The sequence below is a fragment of the Heliangelus exortis genome, chromosome 19 (assembly GCF_036169615.1).
Source record: "Heliangelus exortis chromosome 19, bHelExo1.hap1, whole genome shotgun sequence".
NCBI lineage: Eukaryota > Metazoa > Chordata > Aves > Apodiformes > Trochilidae > Heliangelus > Heliangelus exortis.
The window spans coordinates 10,042,391-10,070,040 of NC_092440.1; the positions used below are offsets into that span (position 1 = coordinate 10,042,391).

The following is a 27,650-nucleotide window of genomic DNA, read 5'->3' on the forward strand; positions in this document are numbered from 1 at the left end:
AACTATGTTTGAAATCAATGCTTTTGAGAAGTTGCGTTTATCATAAAAATTGTGCAGCTGTACAGATAAGCAAAGGGCATCCAACAGTCCCCTCTAATATCTGGGAGAAAAGATAAAATTTGGCTTCTCCCAAGGCACACCAGATTGCAGAGATTTAACATCAACAGAATTTCTGAGCCTGAAGAGGTACCAAAACTTGGCTTAAACACACCTGTGTTCACATTATAGGACCTCTCCCCCCCTCCTCATTCTTTATGCAGATATTTTCTCTCTCTCAAGCAGTGATTTACAGAAAGTTTTAAAGGTATGTTTTTCCTTTTCCTTTGTTTCATTACAGTGGCAACATTCAGTGCTTTTTCTCAAAACTGGTGTGAGGAGTAGAGTATCAGCCTGCTGTAAATCAAACAAAATGAAACACATATTTTGTCTGAAAACTTAAATGGGGAACCATAAATCCCAGTAGACAGGACTGGGCTTTGTCCTAGAACCAGATTGCAACAAAATATGATAACTGAATTTAGAAGCATTTTATGATGCTGTAGGAGCACTGAAAAAGAAATATTTCATGCAATGGCAGGCCAACACCCCCACCTTTTTAATTCAGAGTGTCAGCACCACAGCACCAACCTCCGTGCAGGAACAATCAGGAACAGAACACACTTCCAGCTTTCTGGTGGGCTACAAAATAACTAAGAGATGACCTTCTCCTTTAATAATTACTACATCAAGATCAAAATTGGGCAGAACACGAGATCAGAATGTGGGTTAGTCCTAAAGATGTCACAAAGGAGAGCAAGAGTTATAGAAAAGTAAACAGAGGCCAAATAAGCATCCCCAGAGTTCAGTGTTAATTCAAAGGCTGAACACAGGCTGTTTCTCAGGCTCCTGTAGCATTGCGGGTGGTAAGGGAAAACTTACTGAAACAACACATTGCTGGACATGAGATATTTAGCTTGAAATTCTAAAATAGCTTTTATCTTGTATGATAAAGCAGGTGCTTTATCCCTTCTAAAATTTGTATTTGGACCAACCAAATATAAAGACCTCTGGAGCAACAGGTCAGCTTGTACAATCTCCTTGCTTCCATTTAGCTTCCATTTAGCTCCTGCAAACTCTGAGACTGCAGAGTGAGGGGAAGTGTCCTTCTAATGTTTCTGAGGAGCAGAGAGAGACAGTGAAAGCCCTTGTGCACAAAACCAACCATGGGAGGCTGTATGTCAAGGAGATCCACCATCCAGGTCCTTATTCTGGCCAGCTCAGACCTCAAAAGAAGCTTTCTTTCTGTTATTTTTATCATTTTTTTTATTTAACCATAAAATTATCCACCCATTTTGTTTTTCATCTTGTTTGACCCTGACTTGATTCCACAAAAAGCAGCAGAGGACTAAAGCACATGCACAGCCACAGCTGTAGTTCACAGAGTGTGCAATGAAACAATTCTGCCATTCAAGTAACTCAACATTTCATCCAAGTTACATTTCTTAGGCTTTATACATTTTAATAAGAAGCAAAACAAATATGCTACCAGAAGGCAGTGGTGGCAAAGGCAGGTCAGCATGAAAAACTAATGCATCTATGGTAAGCTGTAGTAAGAAGAAAGTCTTTAAAAATCATTGCTTTGTAGCTGAAAGTGAAAATAACTCCCGTTGGAGCACAAATCCAAATTTCACACCTAAATCTTCTCTCTGCTTTAGCCTCCTACTTAACAGAAGCCAATTCTTCCATAAGCCCTCAGTAATTCTGAAGCTGGAGGTGCAAGGAACAAGCAACATCTAAAATATGCAAAATATTCCTTTTTTTTCTGAAAACAAGAAAGCCAATCCTGCACCTGTGGAAAAGCTGCGAAAATGCTGAAATTAATCTTTCCTGCAGCATCATCAGAATTACAGCATGAGATCATACAGACACTCTGCTTTATAAAAGAGGAATAATTTCAAGTAATGTGGTGCCTGTAAGTACTATGATGTTATCCATGACTCATACACAGCAATCAATGGCTTGTCTGTATAGGAGAAAAATCACCAGCCCTCACTAAAGACCATAAAGACCAAACTACACATTATTCCACGATAAAAATGGCTCTATTCATAATAATGATTTTGCTCTGGAAATGCAGGCATTATCCTTGAATAAAAACACAGTGTTTCTCAGAATATGGTGCCTACACAAGGAAAGCTACTCCAGAACTGATAAATTACAGCAGATTAATTTATTCTGGACCATCTGTATAGGTCACTTTCTACCATGCATGCAAGGGCTAAGACCTGATGCTGTTTAGGGACCCCGTCCATGAGAGGTTGTGCAAGGTGGTTTGGTCAGGCTACAGCTGGGGAAACTGACTTAATCCTGGCAGCAGGAAAACAAGGAGGGTGATTACAGTGTGAGAATCCAAGTACAAGTACAAGTTTAGAACTCATTTTAGCACTATGAGTAGGATAAGTTTGGATTGTGCAAGGATTTCAGAAGCCTAACCAAACACCCACCTCATGCTCTCCCTGACTCATTCAAAATTTAATAAAATAACCATGAAAGGAGGACATCATTGTTTAAAAAAAGAGTAACAAAAAAAAGTAACAAACAAAATAAGTCTTTTCAGCTGCAAAACACTGCTAGTTGGGCTTGTTTTGAAAGACAAGAAAGATGATACAATGAAAAAAAAATCTATTTAAACCAAACATCTAAAACTGAAGTGAGGTCCATTAATTTTTGTAGGCCTGCGACAATGTCGCCCATACTTATCCTCAGATGCCTCAGTTAAACTTTTGTTACTGCAGATGGATTTTTTTCACTGCAGTTATTTCTTCTGCTCTCCCTCTGTGGGAGTCACTCCAGCTCATTTTTGAGTTATCTAAGCCCAGCACACACTCTCTAGCCCCTCTTTTTGGTAAATCACAGAAAAGTGTATCTCCAGAATTCATTTATCCCCTCTCCTCGACACTTTTATGTTAGGAGTGATAATCACCCTTGGGAGGAGCCTCTTTCTGTTAATGTGACTGCTAAGAGTGCAGAGTGAAGACCTTTATGGTGGAGGGTTATATGTATTTGGGAAAAGGAGTCCTGTCCCATCAGATCTGATGCTTCACTCTTGCTAAAGCTTCTGTTCCCACACTGCACGTCTGTTTGCCCATCATTTTACTTCCAAAAAGCTTAAAAGCAACATCTCAGGCCTCAATTTGTTGTCTACTGAAATACATTTTTCAGTGCAAAACTAAACCATGCATATGAATGAAACCTCTCTTCAATAATAAACTGTATTATTGTGTTGCAAAGCAAGTGCTTTGTTTGCTTACTGTTGCCAAAAAATTAAGTTGGATGTGAAAGTTTCTGAGCTGGTTCTTATTACAAGTTTTTTGCTTGCATGGATTTTGCACAGTCACCCATACTGAAAGACACACAGCAAGGCCACCTACAGGTAGTAATAAAACAATTCTGTCTGAAAGGCTGCCTGTAAATCTTATTAAAGTAATCCCTTCCCTGAACCCAGATTATTACATTCACCTTTATGGTAGAATAAAAATTAATTTTCTCAGCTATAATAAGTGCATGATAAGAAGGCATCACTTGGGACTAAATAAAGATTATAATTAACTCCAACTGAATAAATCTAAATTTAGCTTGGACTAGCAATTTGTTTTCATACATTTTTCTCTCCAACTGACTGAATAGGTACAGCAGGATTAGTATCCCATGCCAGTTCCAGCACTGCTGGCACAGAGAGGAGTGAGGCAGAGTGTAATCCAATACCCAGAAGGCCTGGAGATTAATTCAGGGTTCTCTATCAGCAAAAGTTTAGAAAACTGATTAAAAAAAGAAAGGCTTAAAATTGCCATTAGTCCAGCAAGGAAAGTAGGTGAAGTGCTGTACTCCAGAGAAAATACTGCTCCCTGCACTCCCTAAATCAGTTTTATGCAAAGGCAGGACCTCTGCCATGGGCTGCTGAGAGCACGTTCAGGGAAAGCATCCCTGCTTGCCTCATCTTGTTTTTTCCTACTGAGTATCTGCTTTTGAGTGCTATCAGACACAGGTTGCTGGGCCAGATGGGTCTGAGACCTGGTACAGCCATCCTTAAGCTGCACTCCCTCATCTGCAACACCTCAGAGGTGATCCCTAAAGCAAATGCAAAACAAGACACAACATTACACAAGCACAGGCAAGGGGCAAGAGCACAAACAAAATGGCGTAAAGTAAATGTATAAAATAAAGATGCAAAGTTTACCATTATTTTTTTTTATATTGTTGAAAATAAAAACTCTTAGAACTATACACAACAGATTGGAGATTTTAATTGGAAATTTTAAATTTCCTTTTTAAGGAAACAAGACTCTACTTATAAATTGCTGAGGAACTGCCTTTTTAAGCCACTACCTCATTACTTGCCATGAAAATGATTGTTAATAACTTTATTACTGAGAAGGACTAGTTCAGGCTTCTTTATCAAAACAGACCACATATTTATCTTAGCCACTGTGCTTCCTCCTCTGATTTCCATTCTAGCCCATCACACACATCAGATTTGCCTGCCTAAGAAGATTTTATCAGGTATAAAGCTACAGCTGAGCCATTATTACAGCAGCATGTTCTCCATGCAGAGTGCAGTTCTTTTAAAGGTGACAGAGAAAAACCTAAGAGGGCAAATTCCTCCTGAACCATTAACACTGTGTTAGTTAAATTTGTCACAGCTTCTAAACCAGAGACCCAGCATCTCTATAGGTTAATAAAGTGGAAATTTTATTCTGCCATGGAGAAGTGAGATCCCCTTTTCCTCCAAATGCTACCATCATGTCAAGGCCTGGAAGGACCTGAGACACAGGACATTAAACCTATGACATCTGTAGCTGTAGGAAGGTTATTTCCAGCAAGTTTTAGAGGCTTTTCATTGCTCCCTCTGAACTCTGTACAGTGGGAAACACGGTAGCTAAGGCACCCGGTTTTATGGGCTGGAGTAGCAGAAAAAATAGTAACAATAAAAAAAAATTTAAAATTCTCTAAACATCCCTAAAATAGCTTTTCTTGAAACACACTGGGATGGTTTCACCATCTGTGAGTAACGTGCCCATCCCTATGCCCCATAAAGTCCTGATGTCAGCACATGTTCTATTTATTCATCTCCACCGCACTCTCGCGTGCACATTTCTGGCCAAAGACTTCCCTGTTAAAGACATTGATTTTAATGTGCAGAAAAGTAGCACTAAATACATTTGGTACAAAGCACAGGGTAATGGTGTTCATAAGACAGGTGTTTATAGCCTCCCATGGCCAGTGAGTTCTTGCCCAAATCTCTTGGGTGAAAAATATTCTTTCCATTACGGAGAAGAGGAGCATCCCAATGGGTGAAGGACACAGAAAAAATACTGAGTGAACCTATAGAGAAAAAAGTGTGAGTGTGGAGAGAGCCCAAGGACACTGAACACTGCCTCTCCAAAAACCAAGCAGAAATGATTCAAGACAGATCAGAGAGATGATTACAGACTGGAGAGTTGGGCTGATTCCAATGGGATGAGGTTCAACAAGGCCAAGTGCCGGGTCCTGCACTTTGGCCACAACAACCCCATGGGGAGCTCCAGGCTGGGCACAGAGTGGCTGAGAGCAGCCAGGCAGAAAGGGACCTGGGAGGTTGGGTTGACAGGAAGCTGAACAGGAGCCAGCAGTGTGCCCAGGTGGCCAAGAAGGCCAATGGCATCCTGGCCTGGATCAGGAACAGCATGGCTGAATCCAGGGAAGGGATTCTTCCCCTGTACTCAGCCCTGGTGAGGCCACAGCTTGAGTCCTGTGTCCATTTCTGGGCCCCTCAGTTCAGGAAGGAGATTGAGGTGCTGGAGCGGGTCCAGAGAAGAGCAAGGAGGCTGTGAAGGGATCCAGCACAAGTCCTGTGAGGAAGGGCTGAGGGAGCTGGGGGTGTTCAGTCTGGAGAAGAGGAGGCTCAGGGGAGACCTCATCACTCTCTACAACTCCCTGAAAGGAGGTTGGAGCCAGGGGGGAGTCGGGCTCTTCTCCCAGGTAGCTACCAGTAAAAGAGGACATGGACTTAAGCTCTGTCAGGGGAGGTTTAGGTTGGATATTAGGAAAAAATTATTTACAGAGAGAGTGATCAGGCATTGGAATGGGCTTCCCAGGGATGCAGTAGATTCTCCATCCCTGGATGTTTTTAATAAGAGACTGGATGTGGCACTCAGTGCCATGGTCTGGGAACCAAAGTGGGTTGGACTTGATGATCTTAGAGGTCCCTTCCAACCTGGATGATTCTGTGATTCTGAGACATTCACAGGGTTTCTCCTTCAAGCCTCCATCAGCTGTCTCCAGCTCCCATCTTGTCTGACAGAGACAATGCAGGAATTTATTTGCAGAACTGATGTGTCTTCCAGCCCCGATTAATTCCCTGAGTGCTAGAAAGGAGTCTTCCTCCATATCACACTCAGCACATGCAAGGCCACCTCGGTGCAGATTATTGACAAAGCTGCTCTAACCACACAAATATCATTGCAGGCAGGGTGCTCAAGAGAATAAATCCCCCATGAGTTTTCTCATTTAATGTGTCTGTTGCAATCACTCAGGTTGCTCTGCCGGATTGATCACTGACCTAACTTGCTATTTTAGTTTCAAACAGGGGTGTTGATACAGCAGTTAAAAGTCACAGGCTTGCTCTTGGCAAGTTTCTCTGCATCTCTCATACAACGGCAACGGGAAATTGTCCTGCCACTTACAATTAGAGATGTTAGCAAAATGGGGAAAGGTCATTCATTCATCAGCTGAAAGAACTGAACAGAGCCAGTACTGTGAGCTAAACTGAAATTTAAACAAACATAACTAACCAAGGAGGTTTCAATTCTGGTTACCTAGAGGGAACAGATGACTGCTAAGGCCATGCACACAGAGCTTTTGCAGAACCTACTGCTTGCTGGGCAGAAACCCCAGAAACACAGCCCCTGTGTCCAGGTGCCTCCCCCCAGGCTTGAGCAGAATTCAGATTTCCCAAAACCTCCTCCTCTCTTCCAGACACCCTTCAGCTCTTCTTGCCCAGAGATGGAGAGGCCAAAACCAGCCCTGGAAACCAGGGCACCTCCAACTCAGGCAGCACACCTTTCTTATAGGGGAAGATGAGAGGAAGAGCTAGGCCAGGTGAAGATAAATCAGGAAGTCAGGTGGCAGCTCCAGGGGTCACCCCAGGGCTTCTAGACCTCCTACCAGCTCCCTGCTGCACATTCCTGGTCCTGGCATTGCTCCTCACCCTGGTGCTTCCAACTGCTAACATTGCAACCCCCTCTGCATCCCTCCCAAGATCTGATAAATAAGGTTTGTCACTGCTACAAGAGTTTGCATTGCTAAAGAGGAGGTTAGGAGAGGGCTCCCTACTACCATTATACAAAACAAAACTCATTTTCCTTCAGTGATATTTCATAAACAACAGAAAAATGGATATAACTGTGAGACTGTATGGATATATTCTCTAAACAGAAAGGCCTTACAAGGCAAACACATTCACTTGAGGTACCAGGTGATTGCAAAAGTAAATCTCTTAAATATATGCTCTAAACTATTAGCCAACTGTGAAATATTTGTATTCCGTGTCAAAATGTCTGTGTCACATAAAGCCAAGACAGTGACAGGAGAAAGGCCAGGATTTATGTTAGCTGGGATCTATCTGTCATGGAGACAGGAAAGCTGAGAGAAAGTCCTTTTATTAAAATCACTCTCCTGCTGCAGATATTGATCTAAGCAGCTAAGGCTGAATAGCAAAAGGCATCACCCTCTCTCACACAGTACACACTGGCAGAGCCATAACAGACTGGAGTAAATATCCTCACAATCTCAGCAAATGGCACCCCAAAAGGAAGTGGACAGAGACCAATGGGCATTGCCTTCCAGGAACCAGAAAGTCCCCTCAATCCACTTCCTAAATCTTTTGGGAGCTTATTTTGCTCCCCAGATAACTCATGTATGTTGCCATTACTACCAGATTGAGTTCACCGTTAAAACAATAGAAAGAAGCATAGTGCTGACACTCAATGGCCTCAAGTATTACAACTAAAGACAAAATGAAGCAAAGAAACTTGAAGTTCTTTATATTAGAGACTTTCTAAATTCTTTCATCCACAGGTTACATGGATACAGAATTTTATAGCGCTTCTGATTTGCCCCACAGAAGCTTCTGCTTTTGATGATATTGCAAAATCCCTTTCATGAGCCAAAAATTATAGGATATTAAAATGCTGGCAGGAGATTCTCCAAAGGCATTGTCAGGAAGAGGAAAGGCTGGTCCAAAGCCTTTATCCAGAGCAAGGGGCTTTCACTGGATTCTCTATCCTATTGTTTCAAAGCTTCTGGAGGAACCGAGCTCCAAAGTGATGGGCCCCATCAGCCATGGGAAAGCACAAAAGCAGCTTACAATAAAACCTCTGTAAAGTTATTAAGAACACAGATACATCTTGAATGCACGGAAAATCCTCTGTCTTACCAGCACTCATCCATATCCCACTGTGACTGTAATCCCAGGAAGAGGATGCTCCATGCAGAGCCCCGTGGGGAGACGGCGATAAAACAGAGCCACACAAAGCAAAATCCTGAGCCCCACAGCTCTGCCTCAACATGGGGAGCAATTCCCACTCTCCCCCCCCCATTGCTGTTAGATCCCTCACCTGGATAGCAACCCTGACTACAAATGATGGATTTTGGGACTGTTTGTAAGGTAGGCAGTTAAATACCTGGTTAAACATTTGCAGTGTTTAAGTCTGTGGGAAGAAGTCAGCTTTGACTTAGATTTCCCCCCTGATTTCCAGAGCTACAGGCTGTTGCCTCCAGGAAAATTTGTGTTCCCATCCTGCAAGCTGTGTGTGTGCAGTCTCACCAAGTCAGGAAGCTTTCTCACTGGGAAATTTAAACACAAGCTGCAAAGTTTCATGAGGGAGACCTGTGAGGCCACCCAGCCTTTTAGCTGCTTCAGAAAAAGCTCCACAGCTTTACAGATTCACCACTATTAATTCAGGGATAACGGTACCTTTTTTTTTTTATCTGAACCCAATCTTTAACCTGCACTTTGCATTGCTCTCACAGGCAACCAATATTACACTAACCAGACTCCCAAAGCAATATGTGTGCTCTGGCTCTCCTAGGAGCAACCACATTGCCCTACTTCAGCAGTTCAGACATCATTAAGTTATCAGGTTTTATCTGCCTCTCCAGGAACTGCACATGAACACATGAATCCTTTCTTTCTTTTTACAGCTTTTTTGGTGTTCTTTTTTTGCCCCCACTCCCCAAAAAATACCTAGAAAAAAAGTTTTCGTTTTCTCTCAGATTCCTCTACTTAATTCAATATTTTATTTTTGGAGTGACAACAGCCTTGAGCAACTCCATTAATTTGGTATGGAGTAAGAGAGCTTTGCATTCCTGGGGTGACTGCTGACTTCCTCCCCTGCTTATTCAAACAGTCCTGCTCGAGCACATCCCAGTATCAGAACAAAGCGTAAGTTTTCACACTTGAATGCCTTATTTTATGTTATGATTACACATTTGACATATTTTTTGAATTGAATACAAATTCACAGCAGCTGCTGTTAGAAAGGACAAAAATACCATCTCTTGGTACTATTTTCTCTTACTGCAATGATCAAAGGCTGCAGCTTGTCATCTGCACATGGAGAATGACTCCTCTTGGGGAGAGGAGAAAGGGCCTGCAGCCCCACCCAGGACTTCTTGGGTGTTTGTTTCTCTGCCTGGAGACTATTAGCAATTTACAGTCCGATTTTTTAAGCAAAAAGAAAATTCCCAATACCTTTGGAGGAGGCAGTTCAAGGAGATCTTGTGAAAATATTGGTGTGTAAGAAAGCCTACAGCTTTCATACTGTGATGCACCAAGTGCAGTTATGTTGTTCACAGACAATTATTAACTTCCAAGCAAAGAATAAAAACTCTCAAGCAAAAAACCAAGTTGGATGAGGTCATACCGGCTGTGTGGTTCACTTGTGTTAATATATTAAGGTAATAAAAGATAATGAGCATTAGTTGATAGTGTTTTCAAAGTCTTCAAGAGTCAAGAGAAGTAAATTAGATCAGATTTGATGTTGCTTGTGAAGGCAAAAAGCTGAATATTGTTTTTCTCAATGACAGGACAATTACTAGTTAGGAAACTCCAGATCAATGTGATTATTACTTTAGGATGATAATTAGTTTAGGATTAGTTCAGACCAGTGCCTCAACCAGAGCAGAAAGTGCTCACCTACCAGAATTAACTACTCCAAAGGTATGCACTGGATGCACAGTAATTTATGTGTTTCTCAATTTGCCCTGTAACCTCTGAACCAAAACAATTCACCAATAGGCATCTGTCACAGTCTAGGGAAAGGACTGAGAGATCTGGAAACTCTGGGAAAAACCTTTCCCTTCTAGAAGTGTTTATGCATAGAGTAAACCTGTAGTAGCAGTTGTCAGCTATCACTGGGAAAATGCAACATTTAAGAAATAGGAACTGAATTTGGACCAATAATAACTTAGTGCAGAGGTCAGGAATACAAACAGCTGCCCCCTGCTCCTCTGCATCACTTTGTACATTAACACAAGCCTGCCGGCTCAGTTTCTGGCTGGATTAAGACACTGCAAATCCAATGTAAATTCATCAACCCAAATCTCATCTCTCTGCTTCACTCCTGCTAAAGATAGCAGCAATGCTCCCACCCCAGTGAGCAGCCCAGGGTTCTGCATATGTGTGACAGCAGTGACACACGTCTGTGCATGCTGTGGATATGCAGCTCCATCACAGCTCAACGCCAGCATTTGCCTGTCCAAAGCTGCCATAGGAGGCAAAAAAAGCCATGTTCACCTCCTGCTTAGTGGCATCTCCTATAAAACTTTTTTGTGGAAACATAAGAAGTGCAGTTCAAGTTCAAGTCATATGTTATTACATCCAGTAGAACACAACTCTGCAGAAACTCAGCAGCACAGGTCACTTCATCACACTCCTTCATCTGGCATTGAGAACTACAGCCAAGCACAGACTTCACACTGCATAATTTATCCATGCGATTTAGCCCATGGAACACCCAAAGCAAAAAAACAATTTTTTCATACCTATTTGCCTTTTAGAAAATTCAGGCAACTTATTTTCTGCTTCTTCTGAACTTTGCAAAAAGATTGCAAACCTCTGGCTATATTCTTCCAGGGCTTGAGCTCTTGGCTACCTGTGACCAGTCAGATTAACTCAACTCTTTTTCAGTCTTCTACCTTCAGCTATTCTTGCTTCTTGAGTAGAGAAAAATGTGCACAAGCACTAAATCTCAAACATGCTATTCTAGCATTCGGATTCCATTATCCTAGAGATAATATATAATCCTCTAATGATATGTAAGAAGTTAACATTTAATCTCATATTAGATAGTTCAAAGGGATCACAGCCAGCTGGTGCCAAAATCAGTATTTGCTAGAGCCTGCAAGAGTGGGAGACAAAGATGAGAAGTGAGATCCAAGCTGTCTGATGCTTTGGGTTGGCAAGACTAGTTAGTCAGGAAAGAATGAAGTAAACCCCTGGTATGAAGGGGACCATCTCCAAAATCAACTGACCCATGGCCTTTCACTGTGGATGTAGTCCTTGCAGTCCACCCAATGTGGAGGAAGGGAAGATTTTCCACCTCAGAGCTAACAAGCAGGTAAGGTCATCATTACACAGTACTCAGGGGACTTAATTTGGTCTTTGATTCATCCCATTAGTCAAGGTGTAGAGATCTCATGAGGCTGGGAACAAGAATCCAACCCAGGGTTGACCTCCCTCCAGCTGGAGAGATCCATATCCACTCTTTTTTTTCCCTGGCTCTAGTTTATGCACATGCAGGACTGAAGAAGGATGTATAGTTTCAACACAGAGAAGATCATTTGTCATTTTGCTTCCCCCTTTAGACATGGTGCTGCACAATCTTCATTAGTACAGACAGCTAGGAAAAAAGTTTTTTTCCAAAGAAGCCTCCTTAATAAATGTACATAGTGACTCTAGTGAGGATGATTTGTTTCTCATGAAGGAAGGTGCAATTAAAAACCCCCAGCAAGAAGATGAAGTTTCCTGAGTTTCATGAGGCAATGATAAACGCTAAGAAGTGCTGACTCTAAGATGTCTAAGAGCAGAGATAAATACCTGACTTGCCAAAGTTCTGGTGACTTATGCCAAGCCAAGATGGGACTCTTGGGGTAAGGGGTAAGAATTGTCTTTATCTTCCTGGACACTCTCCTCCATTGTCCCAGCTAGATCCTATGGCATGGGACATTTCTCTGGAAATTTGCAGACTCCAGCAGTTAATCTTTGTTCATGGGTAGCAGCAGCAAAAAAAACTATTGACATCTGTCAGATTGAGGTCCCTTCTCTGAATCCAAAGACACACTTCATCTCTCCATCTCAAACTGGAATACACTTTTTAAACAAAAAAAAAAAAACCAAAAAACCCACACTTGTCAGGTAACCAAGAGAGCCAAGACAGAGACAGTATTTTTAAAAAATACTGACAACCCTCTTTGCTGGTTTCTAGTGGAGACACATCAACCTTACTGCCAAATTAGCCAGAAAGTTAAGGCAGTCAAAATAAAAATTTAAGAAAAAAGAAAGAGAATCTTAGGCAGGATAGCATGAAAAAATATACAGCAAGTGGAATTCATAACCATGGACAATGACCACAGTTTTGTATCTGAAGAAAACTTAATAAATAAAAGTAGCCAAAAAAATCTGAAGTGTTATGGAGTTATCCTTAGTCTAGCATAAGACACATATTTCTATTACCCTTTCTGGATTAGCCAAATGAAGATCAATGTATCTATAAAACTCAATGACATGTTAATGCAAACCTTAAAAAAGATGAAATGCCTTTTATCTCAGTCTTAGGAAAACCTAATAAAGAATTAACAGTCCATGAAGCCATGGAATTTCACTCAAGGCTTTATTTCATACCAGGACTTCCTAGTCCATTAATTTTTAACAGACAGGTTTCCCCCAGGCTTTGGGACATGTTGGTACAATTGTACATGGTCATTAAAATTGGTCCTTTATTTTCCTTTGGAGCTGAGATGGGAACCTTGTAGTATGTGGGCTTAAAACATAGACAATATCCACAATATATCAGAACTGTAAATCTGGAGCAACTGTTAAGGTAACTGAGTATATAAAAAATGGCAGACAAATACTGGTTTTGATAATGATCTGAAAATTAACAGATTTATGAGATGAAACTTTTACCCACAGGATGAGCACTTTGGATCAGAGCTCATGTGTAACATCAGCTCTGCATTTCTATCAGAAGCAACAGTTAGTTGCCACTAACACAATACTAGACCTTGAATTCTTAAAGGGAAGCAGTCAAATATTAGTCTAGGATGAGGTTCAAGATTGGTTCTCAGAATTAATAAACCTTCAGTGACTGCCATGGGCCATGCTGGGAGGCTGGGACCTATATCCCCTAGCTTGGTGAGAAACCTCTCTCACTCAAGTTCCCACCTGTATTTACTTCTACTGTCAAACATATGGCAGCAAGACCAGAAATTTCAAATGCCAGCACATAAAACCAAACTAAATCCAGTATTTCTGCACACATTGAAAAGCTGCTTGCTCTCAAAGACATTGAATACCTGCAGTCCCCACTGACATTAAAGGAAATGCAGGTGCTTCCCACTTCTGTTAACTGGGGTGAGCTTATCCTGGATGCCAATGAAAGGGCTGAGTCCTTTTAGCCACCCACAGGTGAAGACTGTGGCTGCAGTGCCCATTCATAAGGAGAATGTGCCAATAGCAGCAGCAGCACAACACAGAGCCCAAGCTCAGATACTCTTCACAGCTGAAAGGTTTGGGCTTGTATGACTCAGTGGTCCTGTTGTGAGAGTAAGGAAACAAGATTTCCATACAGAGCCATGGGCATTTCTGTCTCTACATACAAATGCTGGACATGGAATAACAGCCCTGGATGCATCAGTCACTGCAAATCCATTTGTTGACCAAAAGAATTTATTTTGCCCTCTCTAATCACCCAACATCTCATACACACCAAGTACATTTGGATCATAAAGGTGAGATGTTAAATGAATCAACAGAAAGCACTGCCTCCCAAAGGCCACCAATTGTAGATCCATTCCTGGCTAATCTTCAAGGAATGCTCTGACACTTACTCATACAGAAAATTTGTAAGAACTGCAAACAGAGGAAAATGCTGCTTCGCACAGTGAGGTTCAGACCAGCACCATTTGTTGCCCGACATGGAAAATTCCAACACCAGACCTCAAAATCTGCCTAGAGTCCCTTCTGAGAGCTACTACTTTTAAGAACTTCTTATAGAAACCTGCTGCAAGCCTTGAAAAAGCAAATAAAGAATAGGAAAATAAAGACTTCCTTAATAAAAAGAAAAAATCCTTGTCCTTACCTTTCAAACACACCCTTTGAACCTTCCCATCTCCACTGAATTTTAAATGAAACCTAGAGCCAAATATTTGCAGGCACCAGACTAAATGGGTTTCCCTTTTGACATCACCCTCTGAGCCTTCAGTTCAAGGCTGGGCAAGACAGACACATGAAGACAGAGGGTGAATGAGGCCAAGTGGGGGAACTTGTCAATCATAGCTGCTAATGCAAGTCCACAACAATGCTACAGCTTAACCCCAGCAATGACCACCCCTCACCATGTGGCACTCTGACTGCCTGTCAGCAACCTGTGTCAAAGAACAAGGGTGCTGCAGAAGTCTTTCTGAAACCTGGCAAGGAAAAATGCACCTATCTGCTAGGCATCCATCAAGGCTTCCCCCCATCTGCAATCAAATGAACCCTCAACAAGTTCTAAGTAAGTTACAGAGGAAAAAAATTCAGTATAAAAGATTAATACAGATACAGGCTCCACACTGCTCCCCTCTGTGCCTAGGGCATCATCACTAAAAAAAAAAATGAAGCACTTCTTACAAAAGCACAACAAGGTTGCAGATGGAGAGATCCCATGTTTCCCCTCACCCCAAGCTCCAAGAACACAAGGCTGTTGAACACATTCTGAGAGAGGGTCTAAAATGCAGTTGCAAAAGCATCAACTTTAAAGCATCTTGATCCAGGAAGGCAAGGTCATCATGCCAGGGAACTCCCAGGCACATGTCCACAGAAACCAGAGGTATCTGAGAGGGACCAGATGATAGCTCAGTCACATTCTTCCTCTTTTTCTTGGCTAATAGCTGAATTTAGTGGGTTTCCTCCTCTCACACCAGGAGGGATACGGATGTCTAGCTGGATCCCTAACTTGGACGACAAGTAGATTTTGTCTCAACATATTTATTTAGACTTCTACAGCCCTAGACCTCACCCTGCTTCCCCCATAACACCAGTGTCTTAGAGGCTTGCTGTCTGAACACAAGTAAATTCAAGATTCACAAGATATTATCATAGTTTAAACAAAATGTTTGCAGTTTTCTTCAGAATACTAGTTTTCAAAAATGCAGTGTATTTATTCATGCAGTTAATTGGAAAGATTGTAATAAAAACCAAAGTACCCATTCCTTCTAAGTGTAGGAGTAAAACCAGGAAATATTAGCAGATAAACAGCCTAATCTTAATCTCTCCTGAGCATTTAATCACAAGGTTTCCAGCATCTACAGCTTGCAACAAAGACCCAAAGTAGTTAATTTTCCAAAAGCAATAAGTGTTATGAAACCTGTAAAACAAATAAGCCAATCTTTACCTCCTGAATATAAAGATACCCCAAAACAGCAGCAAATGAAGCCCTGGGAAGTCTGGGCTCCTGACAGTACTGCTACTGGGTCAGCCATCAGGGTGTTCTGGTGATCACAGCAGCAGTGGTGAAGGGAGGCAGTGAGGGTTGAACTCCTGCCCTTCCACAGACCTCCCAATCCCCAGCTCTGGCGCTGTGCTGGCTCCACCAGCGTAACCCACACCAGCTTCAAGCCCTGTCATTTTATCAGTGAGAATCAGAAATGTGTGAAGATCAGTTTTTGCTGCACTTTATTATGTTTTTAATATAATTTTAAAATTGATTGTGTCTCGTTAATAAAATTCCACCACAACAAACCAATTAGTGAGGCTCATTAATTTTTTATGCATGTTACTAACATGCGTGAAGGCAGATGACCTTTCAGTGACTAGTGAGGCGTAGCATTCAGGTTTTCTGCCTTCTTTTCTTTCATTTGCAGTAGTTGCAATGTGTTTTCCAAAAAGCAAAGCTTTTGGAACTTTTCAGTGCAGCCCAGAGCTGGCTTCTCCCACACAATTCCTGCCTAGTCCAGCAGGACTAAAGGATGGGGGAAGCACACAGACACCTCCAAGCTATTTCCATCTGCAGAACAAATTTAAGTAAAGCCTGGCCACAAGTGCAGAGATCTGAAAACACAGGAACTCAGTGGTTGCTGAGAAAGACTTCTATCTCTGCAGGGGCTGAGGATGGGCTGTCCTTGTACTGCTTGCCCTTGAGACCACGACAGTTTCCATCCCACTTCAATATTCTCAACAGGGGACACTCACTGGTGGCTTCATAGCAAGGAGTCCAAACTCCAGTCAGTCCACCCCAAAGCTGGGTGGCCCAAAGCATAGGATGCTGCTAATAGTAGCATGAGGCCATTAAGTCAGTAAAGCAGAAATAAAAGAATTTAGGAATAAAATTAAACTTCTGCTTGAGTAAGGGCTTCTGGTATTAAATTTGCCTGGTACCTCTCTCCAGTGTCACCTCACGCCTATTTTCTCCTTATAGAGCACAGTACTGATTTTTAAATGTTTTCATTCACACTTAGAAGCTTTCAAAGATTGGACTTTATTCCTCAATATTATCTGCTCAACAGTGAAACACTGCAGCAGATTGCCTGGCAGCACTAAAGGGTCTTCATCACTGGGAGCCCATAATGACAGGCTCTCTGCAAGGAACTCCATTGGTAAAGCTAAGCTTTCCTTGGGATGGAGGGATGGATTAGATGACTCTTCGTGATCCCTCCCATTCTTATTTCTCTCTGAGTATTCAAGCATCTGAAACAACCAAGAGAGTTAATCTGCCCTTTGAGACATCCTCAGAATCTCTGTGGTGGTGAAGATGAGATCCTACCACATCATCTGCTTAAAATCTTGTTATCTCAGTGCTTATCTGTAAGCCATGCTCTCAGTTTCTCAGCTCTTACCAGTCACAATACATTGCACAAAGAGAGTAACAGCTCTTCAGAACCAACCACACAACTACAAGATATTTCCTCAGCCCAATGTAGCCTTGTTCCAGTTTTGGTTTCTTTGCTCAAGTCTGCAAATGCTCTCCAGAGAAGGAAACAAGCCTGGACAGATTTTCAGAATGGTGACACATGCAAGGACTGAGGATCCCCTGGAAAAAACATGCACAACCACAACAGAGGGGACTAATTCCACCAAGTAAAGACTTTGAGAAACTCAACCCATATTCACCGTGGGTATCAGGCACATTTGGAGGACTAATTTGTTAAAATACTGGCAAGTGGTAAGTACTAAGAAGCATTATCCAAGTGACAAGTGCTTATGCATATTTTATGAAGTATCTTCAACCACAGTTCAATGTATCCAAGAATATTTCTGAAAAATGGCAAATTCTGGAGGGGATTTGGAGAGGAAATAACATATAGAATAGGACAGATGTTGCTAATTTATGATGCTGATGCAAAGGCCTTTACTGAAAAGCACACATTCTGCTTAAGATTCTCTACAAAAACTATTTTAATGCTGATTTCCTCCTCTTTAGAATTTCACAAACTCTTCTCTTTAAGAACTTCAGCTTGGCTCAGAAGTTTAGCTTGGATCAAAAGCAGCATCTGCAATCAGCAATTAAACTGGGGGTTTAGTTTTGTGCATGCTTTTAAAGCAGATTTCAACAATGTCACTTGGAAAGACACGGCTATGCTGTATGTTGGGAACAGGAGACTGCATTTTGTCCTTGTACCTTCCACTCCTGTCAGGGACATTGGGAATTTTTGACCTGGGGCTAAACTCAGCACAGCAACAGCATGGAAGCCACAGAGATGGATGGTTCCTAGTACCCAAAGAGGCCAGAAAAAAGAAGCAAGATCATCTCTGGAAAAAAGTGGAATAAATTGGCCCAAGTCCTTCAATAGTCACTCCTCATGTACCATTACACAGCCTTGCTTTTCCTATCAGCCCTGAGGAGCATCTATCAGTTGGTTTTCTTCTCCTTCCTTCCCACTCTGCCTTGAAAAGTTTGAAATAAAACTGTCTCATGTCCCACCTGCAGAAGCCTACACACATTTTTGTTTCTTACCAGCCCCTCCACATGGATGTGTCTTCATTGCTCCACTGCAGCTCTCCAAAGAAGACACACACTACAGAGCAGATCAGCTTCTGTGAGGCTGCTAACACTGCCAGGAGGGTCTGTGAAATCCTCCTTGTATGTAAACATCAGTTAAAAATAAAACAGGAGAACCATGCGCCGACTTTTCCTTCTGGCATTCATTCCAGACACTGCTGGATCATGCCAAAGTGCAAATGAATGGCAGATGCAATCATGTGCAGATGCTGCACTGAAAAACCTGACTTCAGTCCAGCACTTGCACTCTCTTGCAGGCAGTTTTTGCTCCTATATTAAGGCAGCATCATTATTTCACACAAAGTGACATTTAAAAAACCCAAAAGAACCTTAAGGTTACATAATCAGTATTCAAAAAATTTAAGAATTAGTGTTCCCTGTACAACCACACTGGAGATGGGATCACCAGGGGCTGTGATAGCTCCAACAGGAGGACATGGCTGAGGGCCACACAACTGCTTCACTCACTCCTCAACCACTAGCACTTTATGTTCAGCACATTGTTTGGGCTGCCCTGAGCATTTGTTCTTTTCTTCTACCACATTGCACCCCAGAGCTCAGCTCACCTTGGATCTTCCCTACACAGCTCTGAGTCAGGCTTTTGCTCAACTACATGGTCCAAACAAGGCAAAAGCACAAAACCTCACCCACCACCCCCAGGCATATAATTTGGGGTGCCCCAAGCTCAGCTCTTTACTTCCAAGACACAACAGCAAATTACAGCTGTTCTGCATCTCACTTCCAAGGGTGCCTCTCTGCCCTCCTGCAAATCTGGGATGCTGAGGCAGAACCCCAAAGGACAAGGAAAAGCAACCAGAGATCTCCACAGCACCATGGGCTGCACTGATTTCCTTGGCATTGCACATAAAATCTGTAGTGAAGGCAGGGAGAGGAGTTCCATAATTCAGTGGCAATCTCTCTGCCCATGGATCATTCCAGCCCAAATGATTTACTGCTATCAGTGTTAAAAGCTGCTGAAATCCAGATCTTGAGAAGGGGGGTGAGGGGTAGCAATGCTAATTATGAGCAGTGCTGATGTCTGGGCTTACCAAAAGCCAAAGGGTCTCCCTGCTTCTACATAAGCATTTCCTGGGACCATCACCACATCACAGAGTAACAAACCTGTGGCCACAAGCACACCCTGTGAAGGAGGCTCTGTAGACACTCAACCCCCCACCAGAACCAATTCAAACCAGTTGCTGCTGCTCTAGTCCCCATGTTGGTATGGATCCCCCCAGTGGCAAACAGCCACGGACAGGGTCTCAATGTCAGCAGGCACCCAGCTGGATCCAGCACAGCCCCTCAGCAGCTCGGGGCTGCTGGGAGCTTAGCAATACTTCATGGTCACATATTCCCATGGTGCTTTCCGAGGAGAGTGATTACCCTGCAGAACATTCTCTCAGCCACCCCAACCAGAATTTATTTACCTTTCTTTTTGTTTGTTTTAATCTGATAAACTGAAATTTCAGTACACTTGTCTACAAAAACGCTGCATTACAAAGACATATAACAAATACCAATTGTTTATAGACGAGGTTATTTATTCCCAGTGTATCTTCTTACCTTTTAGAGGCCAGTCTTTTATCAGCAATAACCAAGTACCTTTCAAGTTGACAACCTGTTAGGTTTACAGCAGGAAAATGTATCCAAGTACCTCTCAACCTGCACAGAATTCAGATAGCTCAACGAATGTCATTCTTGCAACATTTAGTTTTGATGTGATTCACCTTTTCGTTGGGGTTTTTTGCAGTTTTTTTGTTAATCAGTTTTGTCTTAGGAGGGGCTTCTTAAGGCCAAGCAAACTGCTCAAAACCAACAGTAAGCAGATGTAAACAGAAGAAAATGTCCCAGGCTAAAGAGTGTTCAAAATTATATTGTCTATAAAGAATAATAATCATGATCAGGTCATTTCTACTTAGCACTAAAAGGAGCTGGGCCTCATGGATGCAGGAAGAAAATCAGCTAAACAAAGAGGGACAAAAGAAAATAGCTACAGAGACTTACTCAGGGAGGTGCAAGGCACACAAGCAACTACAAGATTTCAAGGCAAGAGAATAAAGTATGAAAAAAGTGACCCCGTGTGCTAGGTAGCAAAAGCAGCCTGAATGCTCAGATCTGGTCCCCAGACTTGCCATGGCCATTGAATCAGAGATGGTTTCACTTAGACATAGGGAACAATCACAGTGGTGGAGCAAGACCAAGTGGTTCCATTGGGTGTGCCGGCACCTCCCATCCCTGCTCCCCTTCCATACCCAGACACTACCAGGCAGGAGTCTGCCCTTCTCCTCCCTGCCTCCCTCCATTGCCTCACCACTGGCTTGCTTCCCATGGCTCTTCAAATCATTTATTTCCTTTGGAAAGGGTTGATTCAGAAGCAATACTCAGGCTTTTTTGATGTTTTGATCGTACTCCGTCCCCCGCTTTCCCCCAAGTCCCCTCCAGGTTCATGGCAATGACACCTTCCCTTCATATTCCCTCCAAGAGCCTTCACTTCTCTCCCTAATTGAATTGTTGTCATGGAAATCATTCCTCCTCTCCATCTTACTAAAAGGCTTTACAAAAAACCAGCCCCTTTTCCTCTGCCACTTTTCCAGCCATCAGTCCTGCCACATCTCCTCCATGACCACACCACAGCAGCTCCTTCAGCTGGGCTGGGAAAGCCCACACATGCCCCACAGTGCCCCTTACCTACAGACATGACCTGACCCAACCAGAACATCAGGGCACCCCCACAACTTAAACTTTTTAATACACCTCTGATCACCGGGTTTCCTTCACCACTTTCCTTCTCAGACATCCAATACCCCCGCAGCCCAGGAGCCATTGGCTACAAATGGTGAGCACAGCCACAGCCTCCTGCACTTCTCTATCTCTTATCTCTCTATATATAGAGATAAAAAAGTAAAGTGGTTTCTTAAAAAAACTGTTTCTGTTCACATAACAGGCAGTCATTTTGCAATCAGGAAATTCTCTTTGTTTGCCCAGGCTGGAAACTTAATTACCGAAAATCACCCTTGATGAACTTCCAAGAAAAAGGCTTCAGAAATTTAGCAGGGTTGATCTGGCTCCAAAGAGAGAAGAAGAAACGACAGTGCTCAAAATATCACCCACTAAAAATGCTGCTCTGGGTGCCCGTGCCCAACCCCGGGGTGGCCTCAAGGGCCTCTGTGAGGAGAGGCACTGCCCCGCGCCGGCTGCAGGCGGTTCCTGCTGGTTCTGGCTGATTCCAACAGCCCCAGCGCACGGCACAGCTGAGCCCCTCAGCCAGCCCGGTGCTGCTTCTGGGAAAGCAGAGCTAAGGAACGGCAAAACCCACACAGACTGAGGGAAAAAGTGTGAGAAACAGCCCCATGAGCACCCAGATCTGAGCGAGGGGAGGGTGGAGGAGGTGCTGAAGGTGTCAGGACAGAGAATCCCCAGCAGCCATGGTGGGGAGGCCATGGGGAGCTGAGGAAGGGCGTGAGGAGGAGGGAGCAGTGGAGAGGAGATGGTGAGGACTGGGTACAACTCCCACCCTCCTGAGATGCTCAGCATGTGGAGGAGATTGAGCAGGTGGGAATGAAGGAGTGAAGTGCAGGCAATAAAATGGGAGCCAACATTCAAAGCAAAGCCTGTGCCCAGAGCTGGGGCACAGCAAAGCTCGAACCATCCACAGCAATTCATTGCATAGAGCAAATCTACTCAACAGCTACTACATCAGCCATGTTTGCTAAAAACCCAGACAAAAAAGCCTAGACAAAGAGGATGTTATGGTCTCAACAAGACAAAGAAACCTTCTTTACTTGTGTCAGGAATCCCACCAGGAGCCCTAACCACCCATGCAGAGCAATCCCCACACAGCCCAGTGATGGCGGTGTGCTTCCCTCTGTTCCCCTGCACCTCCAGCCCAGCACCAACCACACCACCAGCAGGAGACTCCTCAATTAGAACAGCAAATCATCCAACCACACTGATAGTGGTGACAAGTCACCTTCTTCAAGTTTATCTGACTGATACAAAGGCAAAACTGCAGGTCAGCGTAAGGCCAACGACAGCTTTCAGTGCTTCTTAATAGAAAGGGCATGCACAGAGAACCAGGATTAAAATATCCTAAATCCCAGATAGGAAGACACAAGCAGGCATTCAGCCATGACTAATACCCCAAATATTCTCAAGACAGAAAACAAGAAATCTGCTCCATGATCATTCACTGACAGAGTCCCATAAAGCTACTAATTAGAATGGTGTTTACAGTCTATATTTCATTTTGTTTGATGTTTTTACTCTGATTAGTTATTCTATCACCTGCAGAGAGCTAGTTAGCTGAATGCAAAGATGTCATTGGACTTAATCACATAAAGTAGCATCTCATAGAGGGAATCCAGCTAGCTCTGTCCTGCTCAGTGCTGTTTCTCAGTTAATAACTTAAAAAATTAAAGGTAAGAAGAGTCAAGCTAAGTCTGTGCTCAGAAAAGAGACCTGCAAAAAAAATGTGTGAGCTGCAGAAAATTGTTCATTACTGATCCTTTCTTCTGCATAAGCAACCCCAGCATAACAGCACAACTTCAGGAAGAAATATAAAGCCAAGTTCAGTGCTCTTTTGGTCCTGGATTACACAGTGCATCTCCTAGGAGGAGCATCACTCCTCCCAGTGTCTTCTCACACAGAGCCATTTACCCTACCTCAGCTGCTTTGGGGTTTCAAATAAGACTGGAAGGCTTTCTCTTCCTTCCAGCCAGGACATCAGTGGTCACAGTCTCTCACTCCCATTCCTTGCATCCTGCCAAGCTGTCCCCAGGGCTGCTGGAGCAGCAGCATCACTTCTCGTGTCCTCCCTGCACACAGCCCTGCAAAGTTCCTTCTTATTGTTATATGGCATGCTGGTTTTTGTCCTGCTGATAGCCTGATGTAACCCCAGATCCTTTTCCTGAAGTGCTGCCTTGCCTTCTATTTGCTATCTGCAACAGTTCTTGCCCCAAGCTATCACTTGGTCCTTTTATCCTTTTTTCCAGATCACCATTTAAATCTGTCCAGTTTTAAAAAAATGCTCTGCTGCTCCTTCCCTAGGAATCTGCAGTCCCTCCCAACTTTATATGACCTGCCAGTTTAACAAATATATTCTCCTTTCCATTACCCAGATTGATAATGAAAATATTGAATAGAGATGGACAGAAGCCAGCCCTGCAGAGTCTCACAGATTTTCTGGGAATCCAAGATAAATGGGGCTGCTCCATAAACCCTTAACTCCTCTTTCCCCTGTGTTTCAAACTCTGGTGCCACTAACACTGTTACCTTCCTTTACAGGCAACTTCCACCTTGCACGTACACCCAAAGGACCCTCCCCTCAGCACCATGATGCTGCAGCCAGGGTTCTGTGGCATCTGAAGAGCCCAAGACCTTGCTGAAAACACCTAAAACTGCAGTTGATGGGGATGCCTCTCCTTTTTTAGGAGGCAGAGGTGAGTGCCTCCAGCCGTTTCCTGCTTAGCACTCACAACCAGCACCCTGCTTGGTGAAAGACACAAGAATGGTTTTACTTTAGAGCAAATATTGTTGCTTTTCCCCCCATTTAGCTTCCTAATCCCAGCTAGCCAACCCTGAAAATGCTACCCTGCATTATGCAATAATCCACTGAGAGTAAGGGAATTTTGCATAAATTGTGTGCTGTAATGAAAAGCATTTCTGCTCCTTTGCTAGGGGACAAAAAAAACCCAACCCACACAAACCAAACAAAACCTCTGTCCTCTCATAGATGTTCACTTTTACCAGCATTTGTTCGATCATAGTCATTCACCTACTGACATGAAAAAAGCAGAGCAAAAATGGCTCAATTTGTGAAGAGATGGGCTGTGTCCACTTCTACAAAAGCCATACACAGTTTTGCCCCAAGTTCCACTAAAAAAAAAATGAAAAAAGCTGCTTCTCTCTAACTGAAGGGCTTGGGTTCTTTTTTGAAGGGAAAAGGCCATTATTTAGTTATCAAAGCAGAGAAAGACACTGAACACTGAAATATTCTAAAATTAACAAAATGGTCCACATGGTGCATTTTTAAATTAGAATTCATTTTTCAGAGAACCTGTATCCAAATTTGCAGCCTAATGCAAATTAAAACAGTAATAAACATTTCAAAAACACTTTTATAATGGAAATGCTAACAAATCCTTAACTATAATGATAATGGCTTGCTAGGCAGCTCTACAATGTAAAATTAATCTTTAACACGTCTTAATTTTTTTCCACTGGGTCATTTAATAATGTGATAATTCATTTCTTTCCTCTGCCTTCATCTCTCACATTGCCATGGAGACAATTGTGAATCAGATATAAATAAAAATACTCTAACACTGTGGCACCACATGTTCTTTTGATCTGTTGCCAACATGATTTTAAAATTACAAGAATTCACAGGAGCTCAATAATTAACAATTCATTTGCTAAGAAATCACTTCTTTTTAGCCAGTTTCCTGGTGATTTGCTAACTCAGGACTGCTCACAAACATGAGCAAAAAAATTTAAAGTTCTGTATTGCCCTTCAAATGCCTACTTCTACTTCAAACAGCAACTCAGAGACAAACAATTATTGCAGGCCAGAGCCTGAAAGGCAGCACTCCACTTCCCTTTGTAGTCTCATCAGTCTCAGCATGAGTTTTAACAGGAATAAATTTTGAGACCATTTTTAATTGTTTGAGCTCTGAATTTACTTAGAAGGAAATACCAAAGCATACACAGAACAAGTTTATTGCTGGCCTCTATTACCAAAACCTCTATTACCTGCTTCTGTATTAGTTTGGGAAGTACATACAGCAGTACAAAGATTAAGATTAATTATGCATTAATGATCTTGACACCCCTTAATTGCTACCCACTGACAGAGGCCATACTCCCTGATATTATCCATGTTCTCAGTAATCCCAGTGCAAAACTCTCCTCTGTGACAATACTACCATACTTTGCAGAGAGACTAGTCTAGCTCAGTGGCTTTTTAGACCACAGGATGCTAAATTCAGTCCTTGCTGAGGGCCACCTGGACTCAAACAACTCCAGCACTCACACCACTTTGTCTCTGTCACTGGACATAACCTGTAATAACTTAGAGCTCATCACTAAGAGCATGAGGACAGTCCACAAAGTTCACAATTAACAACCTTAGCTCATTAAAGAACTTCACTGTGTGCTCAAACCTTTGAAGTCAGGGAAGAGCTCAATTTCTCAGGTTTACAAAGGCATTTATACAACTCCAAAATTTTTATTTGCAGTTACATAAAACCCTCAGTTAAGGAGCACTGTTGTTATCATTTACACTGTATTCTGTTCAGCCTCACCAGGCATTTCCACCCCAGCATTCCAAAAAGTAGACCTATTTCTCTTCACAGCATTTTCCACTGCTTTACAAGTGGAAGGGTCGGCATGGGCTGACCAAGTTATTAATCATTGCCACATCTCTTCCATTAAAGCATAAAGGCTATGACTCTACCAACACTTCTGTGTATCACAGGGAAAGCTCATACATACAAGGTCTTGTAAAAAAGCCCCCAGCTCTAATAATTGCTTTGTCCATAAGGATTCAAAGTGATTTAAGAGTTCAACTCTGACTCTCAAGAGCAACATAAGCACCTAAGGAGTTTAAATAATAACAAGGACTCAATGGCTCCGCGTTCGCCTTACTAATATAATTCCTGCTGTAACAGATAATTGTAATTATTGGTACAGCAAGGTGAGGCTTGATATCAGCCCCATCCTTTTGGTGACTTATAATGATCTGCTTGTAGAGCAGACTAGTGGGGAAAGAAAAAAAAAAAAAAAAAAAAAAAAAAAAAAGAAAGAAAAAAAGAATGGAAAAAGGTCACTCTTTCCCACACAAGGGCAGTTTAGGTCCATGGCGAAACAACACATCAACCAGCCCCACCAGCTGTCTGGAGATGGTAAGCCCCAGCTGCTCCAGCTTCTGCTCTGCCCTCTCCTCCTCTGCGGTAACTTGCAGGTGAACAGATCCAAAGGCCAATGCTTTCAGAAAAGGGATATCAGTGCACTTGAGGCATTCTCCCTTTCTCTGTTGGCATGTACAGGGCAATGACACTGTTTCAAATCCAAACATGAAATAATTGAAACAGATACTTATTGGATAAAACCTATTAGGGAATCTATGGCTGGAGACCAGCACTGAAAGACAAACACAGAACACTGCTTTTGTATAAGGTGAACTGAGTCTTTTGTACCTCCCTGCCACTAGAGCTCCTGGTCTTTTATCAAGCAAAGCAAACTGGGAGACAGAAATAACCCCAAAATGCTGGGAAACTGCATGTTGTTGATTTCTGCAGAGTGGACAATAGCCCCACCACCACAGGGGGCAGATGAGCAGGGATGCACAGACCACGTGCCACATGTGGGCATGCCACTTCCAGATTCCTGGGAAATGCCAAATAGCCATGGGAGCTGCAGAAGTATAAAAGTCAGCTGAGAAGGAAAACAGGAACAGAGAGGCCTCTGCCTCACTTTTTGCATAACTTAACCTAAATTACATGTTCACACTAAGCAGCCAGGGGTAGATTTGCAGAGAACAAGTTACTATAGGGGCTTTAGCCTCCTACATGGCTCTGCCATTGAAAAGCTGCATGAATTGCATAGCTCTTAATGGGCAGCCTTTTGCCTGCTATCTGTGTCCAATTCCCCCCTTCGATCTGGCTCAGTAGTCTAAAGTTAAAATACAAACATCAATATACATATCACGAAGAACGCCAAGGTAGAAGGGAATTTTTAGTTGAGGGAGAGGGCTTAATCCACAAAGTAACTTTGACATTTTGTCATACTCACTGAAAAACTCTTCATCACCTCCAGCCTGGCTAAGCCATTTGAAAACACAGAGCTTCTAATCGATACACAGCCAATCCATGAGAGGAAAGCAAGGCATAATGGTGCCATGTTACATATCCACTGTCCCAGTCAGACAAATCACTCATGATTTTTGTAAACACTAGGCTCTACCATACCCTTCCTCCTCCCTGCTGGTGCAGGGGGCTCTCGATCATCCTGAAAATATTTTCAGGATAGAATGAACACAGAGTGCTGGTGCCATCTCCCAGCCATCCTGCCCACCCGGAGTGGTAAAGGAATAAGTCTTGGGGTCTCCCAGCCAGCACGGACTGCCCTCAGCCAGGCAGTGGGAGAGAAGACAGCAGGAGCTGTCAGCTGGAGGAGTCACACCTCCATCTGGCTTGGAGGCAGCCAGGCAGGAGTTACGACAGCAGCCTCCTTTTGCAAACATTATCTCTGCCTTACGACCGGAGAATTGAGACGCGCACAGATGAAGCGTCCTCTGAAATTCCAAGCCCAGCCACAGCTCAGAACTGAAGGCAGACCTCTTTATCCCAGCCTAATAACTTAAAACTCCAGAATCTC

General features: G+C 42.8%; 2 protein-coding genes across 2 annotated transcripts in view; both read right to left on the bottom strand.

Annotated features, from left to right (window-relative positions):
- Positions 1–27,650, bottom strand: part of TMEM132B (transmembrane protein 132B) — a 217,246-nt gene that overhangs the window by 156,248 nt on the left and 33,348 nt on the right. The window lies entirely within an intron of this gene.
- The window catches only part of AACS (acetoacetyl-CoA synthetase), a 103,673-nt gene continuing 83,520 nt past the window's right edge, over positions 7,498–27,650 (bottom strand). Inside the window, exon 19 of the mRNA XM_071763707.1 lies at positions 7,498–7,510. The gene's annotated coding sequence lies outside the window, so the exon portion shown is untranslated. The remainder of the gene's footprint in view (positions 7,511–27,650) is intronic.